Genomic DNA, 26436 nt, shown 5'->3' with positions numbered 1-26436 from the left:
TTTAATTTTTTTTGTTAGTGGTTCCAAAGTAGAATGCATCTTGGAGACGCACACTACAGTGGTTGATGATGTATCTCTAGATTCTACCTCCAGGTCAACAAAGGTAGCCCTCTTGGGGGGGAGCAGATTCCGTAGGTACTGAGCGCACTGAGGGGGGCCTGGCACCATGACAATCAGTTGGAGCTGATGACTTCAGAACAGAAGCCAATGGTCCTGATGTAGGAACCAACTTGGCTGGACCCAAGGCTAAGAGCACTTTCCCCCAAAGTGCTGCTTTTAAGCAAGAGGCTCTATCAGAACATGCCTTCAATGTGAAGCATCAGCAAATTTGGCATGTTTCCACATTATGGGATTCACCCAGCACACATCTTATGATCATCACTATGTAGTATCTTTGTAGTGCATTTCATGCACTTTTTGAAGAGCACCTTGGTTGCCATGGTAGGAACCACAGACGAAGGAAACAAGAGAAAGAAATCCTGAGGGATCTAACCTGGCCAAAGAAGAAACTTCTCAGTAAAAGTGAAAGCCTCTGGAGGAGTTCAGAGTGAAAAAGAAAAGAGTAATATCTTTGCAATGAGGGAGTAAATCAATGGAGCTACCTAAAAGATGTCCTATCCTGAGATGGCGAAAATGGAACACAAGCGCAGTGGGCTGCATCAGAAGGCAGAAGATTGACTAGGTCTCTACTCTTGAAAGCCATGAAAACTGTGACAGCCCACTTGTCATCTACGATTCAAGGTCTGGGACAAGAAGGTATGCCTGGTACGTATAACTTATACCAGGGGTCCTCAAATTACGGCCCGTGGGCCAGATGCGGCCCGCTGAGGACATTTATGCGGCCCGCCAGGTTATGGCAAAATCAGACCGAAAGTGACGTTCGACCTAAACTCGTGTTAGCGATGCACACTTCTGGCACTGGGCTGAGGCGGCAGAGACAGAGTGTGAGGCGATACCGAGGTGACGTGAGTTCCCAGGCTGGGGTGTGTGGTGTGGGGAAGGGAGAGATGCAGAAGATGGAGAACTGACGGCCCGCGGCCTTGTACAGTAACGTCAGCCACCACAACAGTCCGGCCCTCCAACAGTCTGAGGGACAGTGAACTGGCCCCCTATTTAAAAAGTCTGAGGGCCCCTAACTTATACAATCAAAGCCCAGGTTACTTATTTTAATTGTATACCCCCTCAACAGTGACACATCTATTCTATATTATATTCTCTGTTACACTGCAAATCTTTTCTCCTAGGATAACAGCTCTTGAGTAGATCTTACTGCTATCACAGCTACATTAATTTGCCATCCATGCCAATGCTGATAAAAACAAATATTTTCAAACAGTTCATTCTAATTTTTAATCTTCAAATATTTTAATTTTGATTATTTAGTAAATTATTTAAAATAAATTAAAATGTTAAATAAAATATTTTTAATTTAATGAAAATTAAGCAAGCACACATAAAGGTCCCATCTAAGAGGTCCCCCATCTAGGCAACTGACCATTTATCTTATTAAACACTTTTTCTTAGTAGAGATAAATTCAGTCAGTGGATATTGTTGAGCTGCTGCCTGCTGTATTGTGAACTGAAGCCTCCCAGGAAGTTTTCATTACACTGAGTGAAATACAGGGACCAAGTAGAATTCCATCTGAGCATACCTTCTGTGGATTCTGAAGTGGAATCACCTCTGAGGAAGGAAAACATTTATTCCAAAACACATCTTATATCTGGAATATGTGTATTTAGTGGATTGCTCATATGGATGTTGCTGAAACTTTGTATGGACTTTATTACTGAAACTGTTATATTTGTGAGATTATTCAAGAAGACTGTTTGCCTGTTACTTTCCAGTAAATGCTATTGTATTTTATTAGTGCTTTGTGATTTTCATTTATTTTGATTTTTTTTCTAGCCATAAGGCAGCAATTGTAGGTACCATACAATGCTAATGTTTTAAAGTACAGATACAAAAATAGATTCTTTACCAATGTGACCAAGAATAATATGCTCTGCAGACCCAGTGCACAAAGCCAGTGGTACTATGGACAGTTCATTTCAGATAACATTTTCAGAACCAAGAATAAGATGAACATAATGAAGATGGAAGATGAACACAATGAAATAGTTGTCTGTCAGTCAATGCTCATTCTATAATAAATGCAGTAGCCTTTTCAATGTTAAAAGACTTCACAGCTCCGTTGCAGTCCAGACACACAGCTCCATACTGTGGCGGGAGTTAGAAAAGGCCCCAGACTCTCGCAGGGGGAAATGCTAGCAGTTAAGAGATACAAAGGAAATGCCAATCACTTTGCGATTCAGTTGGGCACAGTTCATTTCCAGAAGTGCCATGCTGAGATGAGGGTGAAGGCCGGCTATTTCCTGGGGCGAGGATGCAGAAAGGCAGGCAGGCAGGCAGGAGACTGGGCTTTGGGGGAGGCCACATCCCCGCATGGAACAAGAGAGGCCGCGCCACCCCGCCCAGAATGAGACACCCAAAGGGGCTGAGCGGCCCGAGCCTGCTGGGGGGGCATCTCCCTGCATCCTCCGCGCCCCCTCCCCCGCCAGGGCCCGGCCTCGCCCAGAGCCCCCGTCCTCCTCCTCCGGCCGCCGCGCGCAACACTCACTTCCTGTTTTGGGTCCGGGCACTTGAGGGAACCAGGATGGAGCTCCGAAGTACCAGGATGGAGGGAGGCCGCGGCGACGGCAGCAGGCAGGGGGCGGAGCCTAAAGGCGGCCCCTCCCACGCAGCTCTCGCCTCGCGGAAAGGGCGGCGGGAACGGGCAAGCCTCGCGAGACTTCGGCGGCCTTTCGCTGCCTGGCAAACGGCGCTGCGCAGGCCTCGGCGCGGCTGCGGGCCTGGCGTCTCCGTGGGCGCCGCCTTCCTCCGGGCAGGCAGATGCTGAATCTGAGCAACGAGCAGCTTCGTTCGCTAAAACATATAAAGTACGCAGAGCTGCCGTGTAGCCCCCGCCTTTCATTCCGGTGTGTCTCGACGTGCGAGGAATGCGGTTCAGTGTGGCCAAGTGCAAAGTAATGCGCATTGGGGCCAAGAATCCCAGCTACAAATACAGGTTGATGGGGTGTGAACTGGCAGAGACTGACCAAGAGAGAGATCTTGGGGTCATGGTAGATAACTCACTGAAAATGTCAAGACAGTGTGCGTTTGCAATAAAAAAGGCCAACGCCATGCTGGGAATTATTAGGAAGGGAACTGAAAACAAATCAGCCAGTATCATAATGCCCCTGTATAAATCGATGGTGCGGTCTCATTTGGAGTACTGTGTGCAGTTCTGGTCGCCGCACCTCAAAAAGGATATTATAGCATTGGAGAAAGTCCAGAGAAGGGCAACTAGAATGATTAAAGGGCTGGAGCACTTTCCCTATGAGGAAAGGTTGAAACGCTTGGGACTCTTTAACATGGAGAAACATCGACTGCAGGGTGACATGATAGAGGTTTACAAGATAATGCATGGGATGGAGAAAGTAGAGAAAGAAGTACTTTTCTCCCTTTCTCACAATACAAGAACTCGTGGGCATTCAATGAAATTGCTGAGCAGACAGGTTAGAACGGATAAAAGGAAGTACTTCTTCACCCAAAGGGTGATTAACATGTGGAATTCACTGCCACAGGAGGTGGCGGCGGCCACAAGCATAGCCACCTTCAAGAGGGGTTTAGATAAAAATATGGAGCAGAGGTCCATCAGTGGCTATTAGCCACAGTGTATGTGTGTATATATTTTGGCCACTGTGTGACACAGAGTGATGGACTGGATGGGCCGTTGGCCTGATCCAACATGGCTTCTCTTATGTTCTTATGAGGAAACACGTGTCCTTCGCGGGCTCACCTGCATTTACAGAAACAGCCCCCGACCAAATGGCCCAGCCGCTCTGCTTGCTTAATGAACCAACTGCTTGCATTTCAGCCCGCAACGCCTGATCCCCTGGGCTGAGGAAGCCTGCTTAGAGGGCACGCGGAAGCTACGTTCGCAATAAAACTTAGTCGGGCTTAAAGGTGCCCTGCTTTGTTGAACCCTGAATAAAACTTAGTCGGCCTCGGACTCACCTTGTCCTATTTCTTTGGCATAGACGGGAGAGGTGGGAACGCGGAGGAATTCAGAAGACTTCTCAGGGTCACTTTTTGCATCAGCTAAGAAAAATAAAAATCTTGTTGAATGTTTTCATAACAGTCTTTAACATGCATGGAGAAAAGACAAGTACATCCTTTAGTAGCAGTACAGAGTTGTTCAATATCATTTTTATAGTTTTATTTTTCCTCTAGGACCTCTTGTTTCAATAGGTGGGTCTAAATGTCGTAAGAACTCTCATGGAAATTTTGGTATTGTATAGCATTTTGGTATTTTGCTCAACTTTTATGAATATTAAAAAGATTTCTTAGCATTACAGACTTTTTAGTTATGTGCCAAACTTTTTTGAATTGGCAAGCTTTTCTTGTATCAGTTTTTTTGTGTGAAGTGATTTTGTCAGCTGCTAAAAAAATTTGTATCCCATAATTATTTTTTTAACTGCACAAATTTTCTTTTGGAATTGCACTTCTCTCATGTCAGGTTGCATATTAAAAAACAAGCACACACCTGATAGGAATGAGTATATTTCTTACGAATGGTAATAGGAATAAACTGAGTTTTCCAAACTTCTGTATATCATGCATTAAAAGGACTTTGGTAGTTTGTTCTCTAGCCTGTATAAGCAACAGTTTTGTGGTACATTAAAAACTAAAACCATAATGCTGTTTATACTTTGCCTGGAAGTTGGCCTAACTGTAACTGAACTCTGGGGTACTACTTAATTATTGGAGTGCAACAAATTAATGTCACAATCTTTTAAGCAGGGCTTTTTTGTAGCAGGAACTTCTTTGCTATTAAGTCACACCCATCTGATGTAGCCAATCCTCCAAGAGTTTACAGGGCTCTTAGTACAGGGCCTACTGTAAGCTCCAGGAGGATCGGCTGCATTAGGGATGTGGGCCTTAATATGCAAAGGAGTTCCTGCTACAAAAAAGCCCTGCTTTTTCTCAATATTAAATCTTAAATATTAATACTATTAATACTTAAATATTAAATCTCTAAAAGCAGTAAAAATAGCACTTCAAAATAGATTGCTAGAACTGTTCCCTCTAAGCTGAATTGAACATATGAAGCTGCCTTATACTGAATCAGACCCTTGGTCCATCAAAGTCAGTATTGTCTACTCAGACTGGCAGCGGCTCTCCAGGGTCTCAAGCTGAGGTTTTTCACACCTATTTGCCTGGACCCTTTTTTTTGGAGATGCCAGGGATTGAACCTGGGACCTTCTGCTTCCCAAGCAGATGCTCTACCACTGAGCCACCATCCCTCCCCATTGATTTGAGTTAGCTCACAGTTTTTTAGTCTACAGCTCACACATTTTTGTCTTAGCTCAGGAAGGATGAATTCAGAGCAAACTAATATATGCACTAGCCAAGTTAGTAGCTCGCAAAGTAGAATTTTGGCTCACCACAGCTTACAGGGAGCATTGGCTAGAGGTACTATATATACCAGTTGGTTTTCAACATAGAAATAAGAACAATTTTTGTTACTTTTTAATATGTAACTTTGTATTTAGATAAGTGATCAATTGAAATTTAAAACTGTATAAGAATGTATCTATATTGTACTTTAATTCCTAGTGATTAAGAGTAACTGCTCTCTCTGAAGAAGGGAGCAGTGATTTGCAGAAGCTCATACCCTGCCACAAATTTTGTTAGTCTTAGGGTACTACTGGACTCTAGCTCTTTTCTACTGTTATTGATTGATGGTTATCCACCAGAGTGCTAAAGAACCCAGGTTTACAAATCTTACTGTCTTGGTATGTATAACTATCCTTGTAAACAGGAGTAAAAAGAACATGTTTACAGATCCTACTAAGCAGTGTGCCCAGGCCAACTGAGAGGTCTATCACAAGTCACTACAGAAACTTTTCAAAGGGAGAATCTTACATGAAATTGCTGAATTAGCATTCATCAAGAAATTCATGTTACCGGGTCCTAACAAGGATCTTCTATTGTGAACAGAAACAATGTCTTCTGTTGTAAATAGCAACATAGACCTAACTGATAAACACCAAATGCAACTGCTGAAGTGGGAGCTGACTCACAACAGTTTATGACAGAATAAATTGTGTTAGTCATTATGGTGCCGCTAGACACCTGTATTTGTTTTTTATTTTGCTCCTATAGATTTTTACAATCGGGTTCCTGTTGTGCTACAAGCACAAAGGCCATAAGTAAAGACTGAAGCAGTTGAGAGCACTGTAGTCACATAACACGTGCAGCATATTATTCAGTAATTTGGAATGCATCCTATAAAACAAATTATTCATTTTTTGGAAGGAAACATTGATTTCGAGGAACTCTATGTTAAAAGATAATCAGTGAATAGAAAAGATAATCAGAGAACTCTAACTTACGTATATAGAGTGGGTCCTTAAAGTGAGCCATAATGCATGACAATATTTTAAACCTAGGCAAACCAACATTTAATTTAAGAAAGTTAGCCAAACTGAGCAAGTAAAGGCATAGCACAGGAAACAAAACTCATGTGCAGCTGATCTCTATAGAATGTTTGCCATGTTGCAGGAAAGCTAAAAGAATGGCAGAGTTTAAAATCCAGATACAACAGCCAATCATTCAAGAAAAAGTTAAGTGATAAAGTAAGTGAATCTACAGAACAGAGAACTTAAACTCTGTGGAGGCATTCATATGTAAATACATATAGCTTCTCCCTCCCATTATCTGGCTAACTTGTTATGTTGGTAGTTTCTTTGGCAACTTGTCTTGGTAGAGAGTGTTTGCAAGGTGTGCAGTGGTCTTGGGAGTGGGGCAGACAACTGCATATCACTGGGTCAGTGGCATGACAGTCTAGACTAGGGTGTTAGTATGATACCCACTTCATATAATGAAAAGTGAGACTGAGGGGGTGATTAATTTTGTGCTATAAACTCTTGAAAGACTCCTTGACCACAAATTCAAAGAGGCGTATTTGTTTCTCCTTCCTGTTGAAACTGCACCTCCAATCCAGATCTTTCTCTGTTTTTCTTCGTAGATAAGAAAAGCTGCATTTTTAACAATAGTGTTTCTAGGTTTTTAAAGTACATGGGAAAATAGTTTTTTTTAAAGCTTTGATTCAGCAGTATAGGAAATTTAGGAGGCTGAAATGTGGAGTGCCTTATCACTTTCAAAAGTATTGTATGTTAATAGATTTATGTCTTACATGGGTTTTTAAGTCACATTCTAGGTTAGGTCTATCATGGTAACTAAATGGAACCTTTGTATTCAGAAGCAGTTTTCCTCTGAGTTACAGTAGGAGGAGGTAACAGCAGTGACAGGCCTCTGCCTTCATTCTGTACTTGTGGAAGTATCTGGTTCACCACTGTATCTGCTTCCTAGAGGTATCTGGTTCACCACTGTTTGAACTGGGATGCTGAAGTAGGTGTGCTAATCCAGCAGAATGCCTCTGGATGTGTAGTCTGATGCAGTAGAACATTTCATTACCTTGCTGAGACCAGGAAGGCCAGTATTATTCCTATATTGCAGGAGTTGCTTTCAGAAGGTTATCTGGCATGTTGACGACAAACTGATGAATTTCTACTCGTCCATTAACCACTGTGTTGAAGAAGTGCATCATTGTTTTTGCTTCCTTTTTTTTGGCTTTCAAACATCTGATGTTTATTCTTGTTGATAATACAATTTTTATAAAGTTTGAAAGGATATGGGAAGGGGAAGTGGGAAAGGTAGGGAAAAGTAATGTCATATATACATAGCTACATTATTTCATCTTATCTTATTTCTGTGAACTACATTAACCTATATTCTTCCACATAAATTTGCATGCCTCAGTTTCACAATTCTAACGTAAAAATCTTCTATATTATATCTTTTATATTAAGCATGTTCAGTTCATATTCCAATCAGATCTTGAAGTAATCACTTCGTGTCATCAAGTTGTAAAATGGTTGTCAAAGTTCTTTTAAGTCCCGCTTTCCATTTTCCTTCATTGAATCTGTTAAAATGTCCATTTTCACTGTTTCAAAAATTTTCTTCATAATCTCTTCTTTTGATGGTATTTCTGCTTTCTTCCAATATTTTGCATACACTCTCCTAGCAGCTGTATTAGCATGAAAAATTACATGTTTAACATTTCTATCCAGTACATCAGGAATAATATTAAGCAAGAACATTTCTGTTTAAATGACAATGTCAACTGCAACATTTTCTGTAATAACTCATGTATCATACTCCAATATCTTTTCGCTCTTTTACATGACCACCACCTTCATTATTTTTACATTTCCAACATTTGTATAAATAGGGAGTTGTCCAAAAAGACCGCCACAACCACGTTTAACTTTAAAAGGGGTAAATACACTGAGATGAGGAGGCATGTGAGGAGGAAACTGAAAGGAAAGGTACATACGGTCAAAACCCTTGGGGAAGCTTGGACACTATTTAAAACTATAATCCTAGAAGCTCAGATAAAATACATACCACAAGTTAGGAAAGGCACAAACAGGCATAAGAAAAGGCCTGCGTGGTTAACAAACAAAGTAATGGAAGCTGTAAAAGGTAAAAAGGTCTCCTTTAAGCGGTGGAAAACCAGTCCAAGTGAGATTAGTAAAAGGGAACACAGGCTGTGGCAAATCAAATGCAAGACTGTGATCAGGCAGGCAAAAAGGGACTATGAGGAGCATATCACAAAAAACATAAAAACCAACAATAAAATTTTCTTCAAATATATTAGAAGTAGGAAACCAGCCAGGGAGGCAGTGGGGCCCTTGGATGACCATGGGGTTAAAGGATTACTGAAGGAGGATAGGGAAATGGCTGAGAAGCTGAATGAATTTTTTGCCTCCGTCTTCACTGTGGAAGATGAGAACTTTTTGCCCGCCCCAGAACCACTAATTTTGGAAGGGGTGTTGAAAGACCTGAGTCATATTGAGGTGACAAAAGAGGAGGTCCTACAACTGATAGACACATTAAAAACTAATAAGTCACCGGGTCCGGATGGCATACATCCGAGAGTTCTGAAAGAACTCAAAGATGAACTTGTGGATCTTTTGACAAAAATCTGTAATCTTTCATTGAAATCTGCCTCCGTTCCTGAGGACTGGAAGGTAGCAAATGTCACCCCCATCTTTAAAAAGGGTTCCAGAGGAAATCCGGGAAATTACAGGCCAGTCAGTCTGACTTCAATACCGGGAAAGTTGGTAGAAACCATTATCAAAGACAGAATGAGTAGGCACATTGATGAACACGGGTTATTGAGGAAGACTCAGCATGGGTTCTGCAAGGGAAGATCTTGCCTCACTAACCTGTTACATTTCTTTGAGGGGGTGAACAAACATGTGGACAAAGGAGACCCGATAGATGTTGTTTACCTTGACTTCCAGAAAGCTTTTGATAAAGTTCCTCATCAAAGGCTCCTTAGAAAGCTTGAGAGTCATGGAGTAAAAGGACAGGTCCTCTTGTGGATCAAAAACTGGCTGAGTAATAGGAAGCAGAGAGTGAGTATAAATGGGCAGTCTTCACAGTGGAGGACGGTAAGCAGTGGGGTGCCGCAGGGCTCGGTACTGGGTCCCATGCTCTTTAACTTATTCATAAATGATTTAGAGTCGGGAGTGAGCAGTGAAGTGGCCAAGTTTGCGGATGACACTAAATTGTTCAGGGTGGTGAGAACCAGAGAGGATTGTGAGGAACTCCAAAGGGATCTGTTGAGGCTGGGTGAGTGGGCGTCAACGTGGCAGATGCGGTTCAATGTGGCCAAGTGCAAAGTAATGCACATTGGGGCCAAGAATCCCAGCTACAAAGACAAGTTGATGGGATGTGAACTGGCAGAGACTGACCAAGAGAGAGATCTTGGGGTCGTGGTAGATAACTCACTGAAAATGTCAAGACAGTGTGCGTTTGCAATAAAAAAGGCCAACGCCATGCTGGGAATTTAGGAAGGGAATTGAAAACAAATCAGCCAGTATCATAATGCCCCTGTATAAATCGATGGTGCGGTCTCATTTGGAGTACTGTGTGCAGTTCTGGTCGCCGCACCTCAAAAAGGATATTATAGCATTGGAGAAAGTCCAGAAAAGGGCAACTAGAATGATTAAAGGGCTGGAGCACTTTCCCTATGAAGAAAGATTGAAATGCTTGGGGCTCTTTAGCTTGGAGAAATGTCGACTGCGGGGTGACATGATAGAGGTTTACAAGATAATGCATGGGATGGAGAAAGTAGAGAAAGAAGTACTTTTCTCCCTTTCTCACAATACAAGAACTCATGGGCATTCGATGAAATTGCTGAGCAACCAGGTTAAAATGGATAAAAGGAAGTACTTCTTCACCCAAAGGGTGATTAACATGTGGAATTCACTGCCACAGGAGGTGGTGGCGGCCACAAGTATAGCCACCTTCAAGAGGGGCTTAGATAAAACTATGGAGCACAGGTCCATCAGTGGCTATTAGCCACAGTGTGTGTGTATATATAAAATTTTTTGCCACTGTGTGACACAGAGTGTTGGACTGGATGGGCCGTTGGCCTGATCCAACATGGCTTCTCTTATGTTCTTATGTAACATTCATAAGACATTCCTGGATACATTTTTGCCAATTTCTCAGGTGTAACATACCGTTTATAAAACATTTTATACAAGTTCTCTTTAAATGACACTGATTTGGTTATTTTAATAGTAACTTTCCATACCCTCTCCCATTGTTCCAACTCAATGTTTTGCCCCAGGTTTTGTGCCCATTTGATCATACATTCTTTAACTCTTTCATTCTCCATTTTAAAGGCAGTTATAGGGGTTTTTTAACCAATTTTTCATCTGACTTAAGTGCCAATCAATCAAAATCTGTTTGCACCAAATAGAACCCTTGTACTTTATCTTTAGCATATCTAGATTCAATCTGTGTTCTTGTCCACCAATTCAACTCAATGTTTTGTTTTTTCAATATTTCACTGGCTTTCAAAGTACCATCCTGATCTAGAAGTTCCTGATATCTAATTAGCTCCTTCCTTTGAAACAAGTTTGGGTGTGTAAATGCTTCCACTGGAGAGGCCCAGTTTGGGATCTTACTATATATGTAAACTCTCTTCTTCTCCCAAGCTGATATCAAAGCCCTTCTCAAGAAGTGATTCTTAAAATATTTATAGGAGTCCGATAATCTGTACCAAAGAAATGCATGCCAACCCTGTTTAAGGTCATGGCCTTCTAACTTCAAAAGTCTCACATTGTCCAATTTCATCCATTCTCTAATCCAGACCAACACACAGGCATTATAGTATGTTTCCCAATCTTGTAAGGAAAAGCCTGCTCTTTCTCTTACATCTTGCAGAGCCTTAAATTTAAACTGAGGTTTTTTCCCTTTGCCAGATGAATTTGGACACAATTTTATTCAACTCCTGGAAGAAAGTCTTCTTCAAAATGATTGGAATAGTCTGAAAAAGGAAGAGATTTTTTTGTAATACATCCCAGTAGGCAGCCATGTTGGTCTGAAGCAATAGAACAAAGCAGTACACAAGTGCACCTTTAAGACCAGCTAAGTTTTATTCAGAATGTAGGCTTTCATATGCTCCTAAGCAGACTTCATCAGACAAAATGGGATTGGAAGCAGCAAATCTTAATATAAGTGGGCAGTGTAGAATCATGGGAATGTTTTTAGCAGATTAAAAGAATCTAAAATAGGGATCTGTGTTTGTTAGTGTTAGGACAAAACAGGGCTGAAAAAACACTGGAGGGTGATAAAAAGCAGACTGCTGTTGTAGGTGCGAAGTGCTATAAATCTAGGTAACATTCTGGCTTTGTTAGTTTAAATAGAGATTATACATCCATTATAGTTTGCCATTAGAAAAAAAGGAAGACATTAAAATACAGTGGAGGAGGGGTTGGTATATGCAATAAGATAAACATCCAGTATCCCCTATTTGAGTATGTCAATACAAAAAAACAAAAACAAAAAACCCAAATAGATAGATCCAAGTAGACAGCCGTGTTGGTCTGAAGCAGTAGAAGAAAGCAGGAGACAAGTGGCACCTTTAAGACCAACCAATTTTTATCCGGAACGTAAGCTTTTGTGTGCTCTCTAAGCACACTTCATCATCAATACCTGATCCCTTCGTCTGATGAAGTGTACTTAGAGCACACAAAAGCTTACGTTCTGAATAAAAATTGGTTGGTCTTAAAAGTGCAATTTGACTCGTGCTTTGTTCTAAAAAACCCAAATATTCTGATACACTGTTCTAAAAGAGAAATAATATAAGTTGCTGTGACGGAAAGCAATGGGTTAACCATAAACTGAAGATGCACAGGGCTGCCTCAGGTGACCTGAGGGTGGGGGCAACGTGCTCGGAGCTCTCAGGGAGGGAAAAGAAGTGGAGAAAGAAACTGCTGAGGCAGTCAGTCAAGTTGGCTTCTGACAGAGGAGGTGCCTGTCAGAGAAGTCTGTCAGTGGGGACCTGACAGAGACTGAGAGGGTCAGTTCGAGCCTACCAGAAGGGCTGAGAGGGCAGCTGATCCTGTGAAGGAGCTTGAGGCGGAGACGGGGAAGTCTTCCAGAGACTACAAGCTCGACAAAATCAGCCAAGAGGGCTGTGTGTGTGAGTCAGTCAAGACCGGAATGGTCACAGACACCTAGAGACTACTCTGAAGATCTAGTGAGGAGGTTGAGGGAGTGGATGTGGGTCTGAGACACCAGAAGGGCTGAGAGGAGAGACTCCAGTCGAGGGGTGAGACTAGACACATCAATCCCAAGAGGCCAGACCTTGGCTAGAGGTGGAGAGTGAGTTAAAGGGAAACTGTGAACTGTGTAACTGTGAGAAACTCTAAAGAAAAGATAAAGTGAATGTAAAGCCTGAAACAACTGAACAACATATTAGCCTGTGTAAATATCTCCCATATCCCCAAGTTAAAGACTTTGTGTTACAATAAATCTGTGATTTAAGTTAAAGTTCTCAAGAGCCTATATTTTGTGGGAAGAACAAACAAAGCTGCTGTGGTCCCATCAAATAAACAAGTAAAATACCCCGAAGAGACTGAAATAAAGAGGTCCAGTGAGGCCGTGAGGCGGGCGCTGCTATAATTGGTTGCCAGCGTCGGGATTTCGAAGAAAACCCCCAAAATAAGTGTCACTAAGACACACAGAAAGTAGACAGACACTGCAGTAAAGGAATTAAGACAGTTTTGTGGAAAATTCCTGTCAGAAATGGCTCCTCCTAAGAGAACTACCACAGCCACGGGGGATGGGCAGACACAAGAAGAGATTCCTGAGGAGAATCCTAGTCAGAGCATAGAGGCTATGAAAATACAGTTGGAATTGGCCAGAATAGAATCAGAAAAAGAAATTCAGATGGCCAAGATTCAAGGAGAGAAAGAATTGCAAATGGCTAGGCTGGAATCAGAAAGAGAGGACAGAGAACGCAGAGAAAGGGAAACAGAGAGAGAACACAGAGAAAGGGAAGCGGAAAGAGAGAGAGAATTGCAGATGGCTAGGCTGGAATCAGAGAGAGGAGAGAGAGAACATGAGGAAAAAATGTACAGTTTGAAACTCCAGGAGATTCAGGGAAGGCCTGAGTTTCAACGTGATACTAGAAATGAGAGGCGCCTCACAGTAGAACAAAAGAAATTCCCCAAGTACCCAAAAGGGGATGATGTAGAAGCTTTTTTGTTTAATTTTGAAAGAACCTGTAAGGATTTAAGAGTTGCTGATGAGGACAGAATGATTTATTTGAGACCTCAGATCTGTGGAGAGTTGAGTGAAATCTACTCTGAACTGAGGGATGAGGAAACTTCTGACTATCAATTGTACAAGGAAAGGGTCAGAGTCTGCTTTGGCTTAACAGCAGAGCAAAGCAGGAAAAAATTTAGAGAAATCAGAAGAAAGCCTGGAGAAACATACTCTCAACTAGGTTGTCGGTTAGACAGAGCCCTTAACAGATGGGTAGAAGGGAGTAAAGTTTCCACTTTGGAAGACCTGAAAAACTTAGTGGGCTTGGAACAGTTTTATAACCAAGTCCCCTCTCAGTATAGGTGGGTTCTGAGAGACAAGAAATTGAAAACAGTAGAAGAAGCAGCTGTGATTCTAGATGAGATTGAATCAGATCTAGGGAGATCAATGTGGACTGCTCCAACTAAGAAACCCCGAGTCTGGAACTCTCCAGAGAAGTCTGGGGTGGGTAACAACAGCCCTGCAAAGCGGTCCAGTCCGCCTCCTTACAGAAAGACTCAGGCTGCTTGTTTCCAATGTGGGGGAATAGGGCACTATGCCAGATTTTGCCCAGAAAAAGGAAAAAAGACCCCACCAGCCAAGACAGTTAAAATGGTGCAAGGTCAACAGAAAGAAGTAGAAACAAACCCCTCACTTCCAGAGAACACACCACCAGAAAGACCCGCTAGTGTTCTGAAAGTGTGGAAGGTACAGGAAAGCTTAAGTGAGGAGTATACTGAAACTGTGACAGTAAATGGCGAGAAAGTCAAGGCTTATACGGACACAGGGGCGCAGGTTTCCCTAGTACAGCCAGGATTAGTAAAAAGTCATCAGTATTTGCCTGGGAGATCTTACACCATAAAAGGCATTAAAGGACCTGCATTTGAAGTGGCCCTAGCAGAAGTTCCTATCAAGTGTAGAGAGTTCCAAGGTGATTGGATTGTGGGAGTCCTGAGTGACATAGGAACATCGCTTTTATTGGGCAATGATTTAGCTGCTGAATTAAAGAGACAGCAAGCTAATCCTGTAAACATTGTTACAAGAAGCAGACCCCAGCCGGTGCCTGAGGTGTTGGTACAGCAACCAGCAGAAGAAGAGGAAACAATGTTGCAGACCATCCCTGCTGCAGAATTCCTTAGAGAACAGCAACAGGATGACAGCCTGAAGGAACTATGGCAGAGAACTGGGGAGATGACGGAAGAAGAGTGGGAGAGCATGTTTGGCTCTTTGGAACCCTCTGAGGTGGCCCAACCAGTGAGCAGAGGACACAGCCAAGCAACAGAGCAAGAAATCGTCCAGTCCAGCAAGCCTCTTCGATCAGAGTCGTCAGTTGGCATGTGTGCTCCTTTGTCATCCTCTCCCAAGACAACTAATGGAACTGTTGTCCAAGCTAGGAAACCAACCGTACAAGTTTTGAGCAGTATAGCTTCCCCATCCACATACCAGCTATGCATCACCACTTGTGAAACAGAACTGCAGCGGCTCATTCAGCAGAAGCAAGAACAATGCACCGCCGGAAGAATTGCCAAGCAGATGATGGAGACTGCAGACAACATGAGAAGATCGCAACGACGGCAGAAGCAGTGGTACGACTCCAAGTCCAGAGACAGAGAGTTCAAGCCAGGAGACAGAGTACTGGTTTTGAAGCCCAGGAAGAAGAACAAGTTAGATGTGGCCTGGGAGGGACCTTATACCATTGCCCATAAGGTCTCCAACGTGAACTATGTAGTGAACAAGTGAAGATGGTGAACAATGTAGAGTGTTCCATGTAAACATGTTAAAACCTTATTTTGATAGGGGTAATTTGGTTTTAATTGCTAAGAAGGGAGTGTGTGCGGGAACTGAATTGTCAGGTTGGGGGAAAATATCCCAGGAAGAGACCATTAATGAGGTTCAGTTCGCCCCTTCTCTTAATGGAGAACAAAGAGGCCAATTACAAACAATATTGGGAAGGTACAAACAATTTTTTCAGATGTACCAGGTAATACAAACCTAGCGTGTCACAAGATTGACACAGGGGATTCGAGGCCTGTGACACTCCAACCGTATAGAGTGACTGGCCCGAATGCCAAGTATGTACAGCAGGAGGTAGAAGAAATGTTGAAATTGGGTTTGATTGTACCATCAGAAAGTCCGCGGGCCTCACCTGTAGACCTAGTACCCAAACCGGACAAAACCATGAGGTTTTGTGTGGACTACAGAAGATTGAATAAGATCACAGTACCGGATGTGTATCCAATGCCTCGCATAGACGAGTTGGTCGAGACAATTGGAGCTGCCAATTTTATCACCACCTTAGATTTGACAAAAGGTTATTGGCAGGTAGCTATGAATCCTAAAGATCAGCAGAAAACAGCTTTTGTAACCAAAGAGGGACTCTTTGGGCGTTTTTGCACTCACCTTCAAGTGGCGCGACCACCCTCTTCACACCGGAGGATCTGCGGGGATTTCGCATAAGAAGCGCCGGAGCAGCCAAAAGAGCCGGAAAGTTCCGTCGCGAAACCCGCTCAAACGGAAACCGCCAAGAAGCAGGAAAACGTTTGAGCGGCTTTTGCGACGGAAGTCGCCGGCTCTTTTGGCTGCTCCGGCGCTTCTTATGCGAAATCCCTGCAGATCCTCCGGTGTGAAGAGGGTGGTCGCGCCACTTGAAGGTGAGTGCGAAAACGCCCTTTGAGTTTACCGTATTATCATTTGGGTTAAGGAACGCTCCCTCCACGTTCCAAAGAGTAATTGACAAGATGTTAGTGAGACTGAAAGAATTTGCTTTTGCACATATTGACGATATTGCTATTTACAGTGCTACATGGAAGGAACATTTGCAGCATGTGGCCATTGTGTTACAGCTTTGACATCCAGCATATCCCTGGGAAGCAAAATGTGATAGCAGATGCACTATCAAGAAGAATGTAAAATTTTAAAAGTCTGTATGTATGGTAATGTTATAGAAGAAATTAGACTGTATAACTGATGTAGAATGTATATAATTTTGAAGTTGGGGTTATAACAAAATTGTAAAGTTATAACGTAGTGTAACCCAAGCAAGTGTGCCCATGTCCCATTGCTCAGCAAAAGGCTGAGACCTTTTGCCTTGCGCAATGTCTCAAAAGGGGGAGGGACATGTGACGGAAAGCAATGGGTTAACCATAAACTGAAGACGCACAGGGCTGCGTCAGGTGACCTGAGGGTGGGGGCAAAGTGCTCAGAGCTCTCAGGGAGAAAAAAGAAGTTGAGTGAGAGAAGCTGCTGAGGCAGTGATTCAGTCAGTTGGTCAGTGTTGGAGCCTGACAGAGACTGAGAGGGTCAGTTCGAGCCTACCAGAAGGGCTGAGAGGGCAGCTGATCCTGTGAAGGAGCTTGAGGCGGAGACGGGGAAGTCTTCCAGAGACTGCAAGCTCGACAAAACCAGCCAAGAGGGCTGTGTGTGTGAGTCAGTTAAGACCGGAATGGTCACAGACACCTAGAGACGACTCTGAAGATCTAGTGAGGAGGTTGAGGGAGTGGATGTGGGTCTGAGACACCAAGAGGGCTGAGAGGAGAGGGGTGAGACTAGACACATCAATCCCAAGAGGCCAGACCTTGGCTAGAGGTGGAGAGTGAGTTAAAGGGAAACTGTGAACTGTGTAACTGTGAGAAACTCAAAGAAAAGACAAAGTGATTGTAAAGCCTGAAACAACTGAGCAACGTATTAACCTGTGTAAATATCTCCCATATCCCCAAGTTAAGACTTTGTGTTACAATAAATCTGTGGTTTAAGTTAAAGTTCTCAAGAGCCTATATTTTGTGGGAAGAACAAACAAAGCTGCTGTGGTCCCATCAAATAAACAAGTAAAATACCCCGAAGAGACTGAAATCAAGAGGTCCAGTGAGGCCGTGAGGCGGGCGCTGCTATAGTTGCCATTAGAAAAACGGGGTGCATTAAAGTATAGTGGAAGGTGGGTTAGTATATGTAATGAGACGAACAGCCCACATCCCTCATTTGAGCATGTCAACAAAAAAAAACATTATTCTGATACACTGTTCTAAAAGAGAAATACATTGGAACACTGTGGCTGCACAGCTATACTCAGAGTTGGTTTAGCATATGTAATGAGATAAAAAAACCAATATCCCTGTTCAGTCCTGGGGAGGTGTTTGTTCCATGTTTCATGATAATTTGTAATTCAGCAATTTCTCTCTCCATTCTGTTCTTGAAGTTCCTTCAGTGAAACAACTTTTACAACAGTGTATCAGAATAATTTTTTGTGTGTTGACTAGGCTTCCCAACCCTCCTGCCCTGGCGGGGGAAACCAGGATTTCCACCCTCTTCTCCCGCTCCCCAAAAAAACCCAAGGGGGGGAGGGGGGAAACGGCGCCGGGGTGCCCTCCTTTCCCCTCTCCTAAGACCGCCTTTCCCCCTCTCCTAAGACTTCAACTTGGCGAGGGAAAGGCCATTGACCATTACAGGGGCAGCGGCAGCCCGTCCCTGATTGGATGGGGGTATGGCAAAAGGGCGGGGAGAAACCGCGCGGGAAATGGCGCTCGCCTCACCAAGCCTCGCCTCTGCAGCGCGAGGCGCTCCCCGGCCCCACCTACTAAACCGCCGCTCTCTTTTCCGCCTCCCTCCGCCAGCACCGCCTCCTCTCAGCTACTGGGGTGCGAGGAAGGAAGGGGGGGGAGAGAGAGGAGAGCATTCCGTTACCAAGGAGACGCGGATTGTTTGCTCTCCCTGCCACCGCCGCTAGGCTCTTCTCCCTTCGAACTCTTGCGGCTGGCGGGAAGCCGGTAAAGGGGCGCGCGAGGTTCTTTCGCCTCTGTCTCCCCACGGCAACAAAGCTGGACGGCCGGTGGGAGCGGCGAGGGTGAGGGGAGCCCCCTTTCTCGTGGTGGTGGCGGGGGGAAGCCGACCCTGTCTTTGGCAGCCTCGCGCAAGGCAAAGGGATGTGCGGCGTTTTCACATCCTCTCCACAGCCCTGCGAGGTCGGTCGGTGCTGGCCTAGGGTTGCCAATCCCCAGGTGGGGACGGGTTCCCCGCGCTTGGGGCATCAGAAAGAGCCTGTCCCTTTAAATGTGATGGCCAGAACTCCCTTGGAGTTCAATTCTGCTTATCACACCCTTGCTCCTCGCTCCGCCCCCAATGTCTCCTGGCTCCACCCCCAAAGTCTCCTGGCTCCACCCCCAAAGTCCCCAGATATTTCTTGAATTGGACTTGGCAACCCTAAATCCAGCTCTCCTGAGACAACACTGTTACCTTCACCACACCTGTGGCAATAGTTGCCAGCAGTACTTTTAGGGTAGCCAAATCCCAGCAGGAATCATTTGCATATGAGGCCACACCCTCTGAGACGAAGCCAGCCGAGCTGCGTTTCTGCTCCAAAAAGCCCCGGGTCTCAGACTTCTTTGCTCTTGCTCTGAGGAGCCCACCGTATCTTCAGTAGCTGTGAGTGGAATGGTGGCATCCGGGAGGTCGCTAAAGCTTTCCAGAGAGTCCTTCGGTTTTGTACGCAGTCCAGCCAGTCTTTCTGTTCCGTGATTTCACATGAGGGTGGGAATTGTCCTCCTCATTTCATTCGCTGAGGCAGGCCTCCCCATTTGGCTCTCTGGCCAGTAGGAGTAGCCACGGGAGGTGGAAGGGGCAGTGCTGACATGGTGGAGAGAGGCTCTGCAATGGGGCTCCAAGGAGTCTTGCCTTGCAGGATTATCCGTGTCCTCTGACCCATTTGTCTGGAAAGCGAAATGTTACCGCTGATGCTTTATCCGGGGTTTACCATCAGATGAGTAACTGGGAGTATTAAAATTATAGAATGCTTTGCTGCTCCTAAATGTACTGTGTTAAGAAAGCTCATTTTAAATGGTCTTGTTATGTATGTCTTTAACATTATGAAAGATACACATGTGGGTGGGGTTGGAGGGCATTATCCCTTCTGAGCTAAGTAATGAAATTTGGGATTAGCACCCCTCAGTTTCCATTTAGGGGGGAGGGTGAAGGTTTTAGCTCTCTGCAATTGTCCTGAGGGTCAAGGTAAATAGACAGTTTTTAAAGTGTTTTAAGAACATAAGAGAAGCCATGTTGGATCAGGCCAATGGCCCATCCAGTCCAACACTGTGTCACACAGTGGCAAAAAAATTTTATACATACACACACACTGTGGCTAATAGCCACTGATGGACCTCTGCTCCATATTTTTTATCTAAACCCCTCTTGAAGGTGGCTATGCTTGTGGCCGCCACCACCTCCTGTGGCAGTGAATTCCACATGTTAATCACCCTTTGGGTGAAGAAGTTCTTCCTTTTATCCGTTTTAACCTGGCTGCTCAGCAATTTCATCGAATGCCCACGAGTTCTTGTATTGTGAGAAAGGAAGAAAAGTACTTCTTTCTCTACTTTCTCCATCCCGTGCATTATCTTGTAAACCTCTATCATGTCACCCCGCAGTCGACGTTTCTCCAAGCTAAGGAGTCCCAAGCGTTTTAACCTTTCTTCATAAGGAAGGTGTTCCAGCCCTTTAATCATTCTAGTTGCCCTTTTCTGGACTTTCTCCAATGCTATAATATCCTTTTTGAGGTGCGGCGACCAGAACTGCACACAGTACTCCAAATGAGACCGCACCATCGATTTATACATCGATGTTTTGTTATTTTATTCCATGGTGCTGGGAGAGGACCTGTCCTGTCAAAATACATTGTTGTTTAAGCTTTTGTTTGGTGTCAGTGGCTTGCAAAGGACCAGTGCTTTTTGGCCCTGCTCAGAAGAAGGTGTGAAGGCCATAAGCATCTCTTTGGTTATCTGGACATTGTTGATCCTTCAGGGGAAACGGGGGATTGGGCCCTGCTGAAATACGAGTCTGGTGGCAGCAGCCTGGGGGGAAGGTGGAAGAGCTTTGCCTCCCCTTTGATATCAGCTTAAAAGTGTCCTGGTAGTAAGTTCCTGGACGGGTCTCCTCACAGGAAACGGAGCTGGCTAGAGGGTGTGCTGGGCACATTTGCAGGGGTGTCAAATGTGTGGCCTGTGAATCAGGCCCCCAGAGGGCTCCTCTCAGGCCTGTGAGCAACTCCCTGTTGTGTGTTTCCTTCTCCCTCTTGCGGAATTCCTTCTTGCTTTGCTGGGCTTGCTCAGTCACACAGGAGCTACAGAGAGGGTTGCCGAGTCCAGTTCAAGAAATATCTGGGCACTTTGGGGGTGGAGCCAGGAGACTTTGGGGGTAAAGCTAGGATACATTGGGGAGGAGCCAGGAACAAGGTTGCAACAAACATAAACATAAATGTCAATAAATCACAGGTAATTTTGCAGCTTACAGATACACACCTGAATAACACCTGCACAGCATACTCAAGATTGCTGCAGCACAGACATTGTCTTCACATGTTGATGTAATAATTGAGAACAAGAGGTGTCAGTTATCAGAGAATAACCAAAATATTGCAAGAGTGGCCCCTTTTTGTTATCAATGAACTTTATTAAGAAGGAAAAACAATAACAGAAATTAAACTCTACATAAAAATATATATTTAAATAAAATAAAATTATTTACAATTTGTCAAACTTCTTAATGTTAATACATTGTGGTACACCCAGTGACCACAACAAAAGACTATCTAACCCTCATAGTGAAAGCAACTATTATTTAACAACAACAATAATAACTCAGATATAATTCTTCATTACAAATTAGCCAATCTCTTGAAGCAACTAAGTTTATCTTCCACTTGCTCATATTGTTGCACAGAAGTGGCAACCATGTAATGTAGTGGGTCATATTTCCTCTTTTCTACCTCTAGGCGACTTGCCTGTGCATTAGCCAATGTTAGTTTGTGACAAGCCAGGTCCTTCTGCAGTCCATCGAATAGAGACCACACAATGGGATGACTGAAATGGAACAAGGAATTAAGAGCATTGTGCCTCCACAACAGTTTATCTGGAATCAACAGGTATCAACAGAGCAGTTAAACATATGTACAGTTGGTAAAACTTTATCAAAGGTGCCATCTTTGTTTAATTTAAGCATAAGATCTCTTATCACCTGAAACCAGAATTCTATCTGGATTTTTCCACACCAGAATTGTGAAGTATCAGTTGCCTCTACTTTTCAGGAATGTCAAAATGGTTTTGGGGTTAGGCAGATTACTGCCTGCTCTGTGATAGCTTCTCTTTCTTAAATAGCAGAAGTAGTTAAGGCCTCAAGATCTAAGAAGCTAAACGGACTGACTCTGGCAAGTATCTGGAAGGAAGAAATTAATAAACATAGTTGGAATGAATTAAAAAAATGGTATATTGGAGAATTAATCCACTGGTATCTCGGGCTCGGCGAGGGCTGTTTTTTGAGGTAGATGCACCAAATTTAAAGCATAGCATCCAGTGCCTCTCCCCAAAATACCCTCCAAGGTTCAAAAGGATGGGACCAGGGGGTCCAATTCTATGAGTTCCAAAAGAAGGTTCCCCTCTCCATTATATCCTATGGAGGGAAGGCATTTAAAAGGAGAATGGTCCCTTTAGATGTGATGGCCAGAACTCCCTTTGGAGTTCCGTTGTGCTTGTCATAACCTTGCTTCTAACTCCACCCCCAAAGTTCCCAGATATGTCTTGAATTGGACTTGGCCACCCTATTCATTTGACCACCCTTGACCCATTTCAGTCCGGCTTTCGCCCGGGACACGGGACGGAGACAGTTTTGGTTGCCCTAGTGGATGACCTTCAACGGCATCTGGATCGGGGTGGCTCGGCGGTGCTGATGTTGTTAGACCTGTCGGCTGCGTTCGACACGGTCGACCATCGGCTACTGACGTGCCGCCTCGCCGACGCGGGGATTCAGGGGTTGGCCTTACAGTGGCTTTCCTCTTTCCTGGAAGGTCGGGGACAAAGGGTCGCAATTGGGGGGGAGCTATCCCGGAGGCGCACGCTCGATTGTGGCGTGCCCCAAGGGGCGGTTCTCTCCCCGATGTTATTTAACACCTACATGCGGCCTCTTGCCCAGATTGCCCGAAGGTATGGGTTGGGGTGTCACCAGTATGCTGATGACACCCAGCTCTATCTACTGATGGACGGCCAGCCTGTCTGCGCCCCGGAAAATCTTGACCAGGCATTACGGGCCGTGGCTGAGTGGCTCAGACTGAGCGGGCTGAAGCTAAATCCTACGAAGACAGAGGTCCTTTGCTTGGGTCGCCGCGGCCCGGGGAGGGGGATCCCCCTGCCGGCTTTTGATGGTGCGCCGCTGATGGCGGCGGACAGGGTCAAGAGCTTGGGGGTGCTATTGGAGCCTTCCTTAAAGATGGAGGCTCAGATAGCAGCCGCGGCCAAGTCCGCATTTTTTCATCTTAGGCGGGCAAGGCAGCTGGCCCCCTTTCTGGAGCGCGACGACCTAGCAACAGTGATCCATGCTACGGTCACCTCAAGGTTGGACTACTGCAATGCCCTCTACATGGGGCTGCCCTTGTCCCGGACCCGGAAACTGCAGCTGGTGCAGAATGCCGTGGCCCGGCTGCTATTGGGTCTCCCAAAGTGGGGACACATCCGGCCGGGTCTCCGGACTCTGCACTGGCTTCCAGTGATATACCGGGTCCGGTACAAGGTGCTGGTTATTACCTTTAAAGCCCTATATGGCCTGGGACCTGCCTACCTGAAGGACCGTCTCTCCCCACATGTTCCCCAGAGAGCACTGAGGTCAGGAACACAAAATCCCCTCACTATCCCCAGGCCAAAAGAAGCCCGTCTGAAAGCCACCAGAGAAAGGGCTTTCTCCGTGATGGCCCCCGTATGGTGGAATCAGCTGCCGGAAGAGGTGAGGGCCCTGCGGGACTTGGCGCAGTTCCTCAGGGCCTGTAAGACGACCCTCTTCCGGCTAGCCTATACCTAGCCTATACTTAGCTAGGATGACAACTTGATGTAACTGGCCAGCCATCTGTTTACAGGAAATTGAATTATTCTGTTTTTAAGGTTTTAACTGTTTAAATATTTAATTGTTTTATACTTGAAATTGTTTAAATTTTATGTTTGATTAACTGTTGGAAGCCGCCCTGAGCCATTCGTGGGAAGGGCGGGATATAAATCCCGAATGAATAAATAAATAAATAAATAAATAAATAAATAAATAAATAAATAAATAAAATAAATATTCCATGGCAACCCTATTTCACAATTATAAGCATCTCTGGTGCTTTAGATACTTTCCCTTGGGGCTTTTTTCCGTGTGGGCTTTTTTTTCATGTGGGCACGTTTCCTTGAGGGCTTTTTCCCTGTGAGCATTTATGTCTGTGGGGCTTTTTTCCTAGAACCCACACACACACACACACACACACACACACACACACTGTTTGTCTGTGTCCTTAATGAAGTTTTTTTCTCCACTTCCTGGCATGGCATTTTATGATACAAGTGGCCCGGCCCCACCAGGTCTCATTTTTTCATACCTGGCCCTCATAACAAATTAGTTTGACACCCCTGCTCTGGAAGCTGCTAATACCATACAGTCCCCAGAGCCAGTTTGGTGTAGTGGTTAAGTGTGCGGACTCTTATCTGGGAGAACCGGGTTTGATTCCCCACTCCTCCACTTGCACCTGCTGGAATGGCCTTGGGTCAGCCAGAGCTCTGGCAGAGGTTGTCCTTGAAAGGGCAGCTCCTGTGTGAGCTCTCTCATCCCCACCCGCCTCACAGGGTGTCTGTTGTGGGGGAGGAAGGGAAAGGAGATTGTGAGCCGCCCTGAGACTCTTCGGAGTGGAGGGCGGGATATAAATCCAATATCTTCTTCATCTTCTTCTTCTGCTGTCCCTTGCCCCACCCTAAAGTTCCCAGGGTTGTCCAACAGTGACCTGGCAACCTTGCTCATGATAGTTGCAGAAAGACTTCCTTGACATTAGATAAGTTTGACAGGCTTGATGCTTCAAGGAGGAGCCCTCGCCGGATTTGCAGACTCTTTCTTTACGGCAGGGGTGGCCACACTGCAGCTCGGGAGCCACGTGTGGTTCTTTCAAAGATATTGGGAGGCTCCCAAAGCCCCCCCCCCCCCCCGCCCTGTTGGCTGGCTTGAAGAAGGCGTTTCTCTCTTTTAATCCCGTCACCAAGCCAGCCAGCAGCCTAAAGGATGCATTTAAAGTTAAAGCTGCTTTCTTTCTACCTCTCCTTCCCTCCCCCCTCCCTGTCTATTTCCCTCCCTCTCTGTCTTGAGGCTTCCCAGCATCTGATGGATGTTCTGTGTGGCTCTTACATTAAGGAAGTTTGGCCACCCCTGGCTTAAGGACTGCATTTTCCCCACTTCTAAATTCTCCATCCAATGATTTTAATAGCTCAAATATGTAAAGCCAGTTCTCTAGACCTTTTTCTCCTGCTCTAGCAAGTTAAAATGGCCCTTTCTTACGGGGTACATGAGCATTTGCTATCCTTTAGTCATAAAACTGAAGCCATGGTGGCAATTTCCAGCATCCTGATTGGTTGCAGCCACTGGGACTGTACTGCACCAAGTATTGTCTGACTCGATTTCTGTCACCACTTCCTGCTGCCCTTGGGTGGCCTCTCTGTCACCTGCCTCCTGCAGCCTTCCCCACATGCTTCTAGGATTGGCTTGCAATCCATGTCTGCTGTGCCATTGGCTGATTCTGCTCTCCCCTGCCCACCACTGGCCTTGTCAGCCAAGGACCCCAGCAGAAAGTCACTGACCTCTGAGGGAGACATTTCTCTGTTGGGGGCTTCCTGGCCACTACTCCCTCTCCTCTGGGCCCGGTCTTATCTTCCTCCGTCTCATTTCTCTTTCTCTCACTTCTTTCACTCCCTCTTTTTTCTACCTTGCCCTTCTCTTATTTCTCTTTCTTTCTCTGTATATCTGTCTTCCAGGCTTTTTATTTATTTCTGTTTGTCTTCCTCCCTTTAATCCAGGGGTCCCCAACCACCAGGCCACAGCCCAGTACTGGTTCATGGCCTGCTAGCAACTGGGCCACGGAGCAAGGCAGAGCAGCCCCGCTGCCCCTTTCACCCACCTGGGAGGATGGAAAAGGCAGCGTGGCCTCCCTCCAAGACAGAGCAGCTTTGCAGGCCCTTCCACCCACCTGGGACCAGGGAGGATGGGAAAGGCAGCGTGGCCTCCCTCCAAGAGAGAGCAGCTTTGCAGCCCCTTCCACCCGCCTGGGACCAGGGAGGATGGGAAAGGCAGCGTGGCCTCCCTCCAAGAGAGAGCAGCTTTGCAGCCCCTTCCACCCGCCTGGGACCTGGGAGGATGGGAAAGGCAGCGTGGCCTCCCTCCAAGACAGAGCAGCTTTGCAGCCCCTTCCACCCGCCTGGGACCAGGGAGGATGGGAAAGGCAGCGTGGCCTCCCTCCAAGAGAGAGCAGCTTTGCAGCCCCTTCCACCCGCCTGGGACCTGGGAGGATGGAAAAGGCAGCGTGTCCTCCCTCCAAGACAGAGCAGCTTTGCAGGCTCTGGGACCTAGGCGGACCAAAGAGGCAGCGTCGCCTCGCTCTGAAGCTGCCTCTCCTTGCAGCACTGGAATGGAGCTAGAGAAGGGCCAGGAGGGGCAATGTTTGGCTTCCATGCTTTGCATTTTCTTAAATACAAAAAAAATCTAAAATTGCTGGGGAGGCAGCTTTGAAATGAGGCCACACTGCCTCTTTCATCCGCCCAGGTCCCAGGCTGCCAGAACAGGCAGTGCTGCAGCAACCTTAGTCTACCCCGCCTTTATAGACCCTTGCTGATCAGTTGATATGCGGGGGGGTCTTTAAATGGGAGAGGGAGGCAGATTGGCCTTCTGCCACATGGCCA

The 26436-nt window shown here is 45.3% G+C and overlaps 1 protein-coding gene across 2 annotated transcripts in view; it reads right to left on the bottom strand.

Annotated features, from left to right (window-relative positions):
- The window catches only part of DMTF1 (cyclin D binding myb like transcription factor 1), a 75720-nt gene extending 73013 nt beyond the window's left edge, over positions 1–2707 (bottom strand). The window contains exon 1 of one of the 2 annotated variants that reach the window (XM_060257938.1): positions 2619–2707. The gene's annotated coding sequence lies outside the window, so the exon portion shown is untranslated. The remainder of the gene's footprint in view (positions 1–2618) is intronic. The other variant, XM_060257939.1, reaches the window with a different exon arrangement.
- Between the last annotated feature and the right edge of the window lie 23729 nt (positions 2708–26436).

This window comes from Heteronotia binoei, chromosome 17, assembly GCF_032191835.1.
Source record: "Heteronotia binoei isolate CCM8104 ecotype False Entrance Well chromosome 17, APGP_CSIRO_Hbin_v1, whole genome shotgun sequence".
In the NCBI taxonomy this organism is placed as follows: Eukaryota; Metazoa; Chordata; class Lepidosauria; order Squamata; family Gekkonidae; genus Heteronotia; species Heteronotia binoei.
This window is presented reverse-complemented; position numbering and strand designations above follow the sequence as displayed.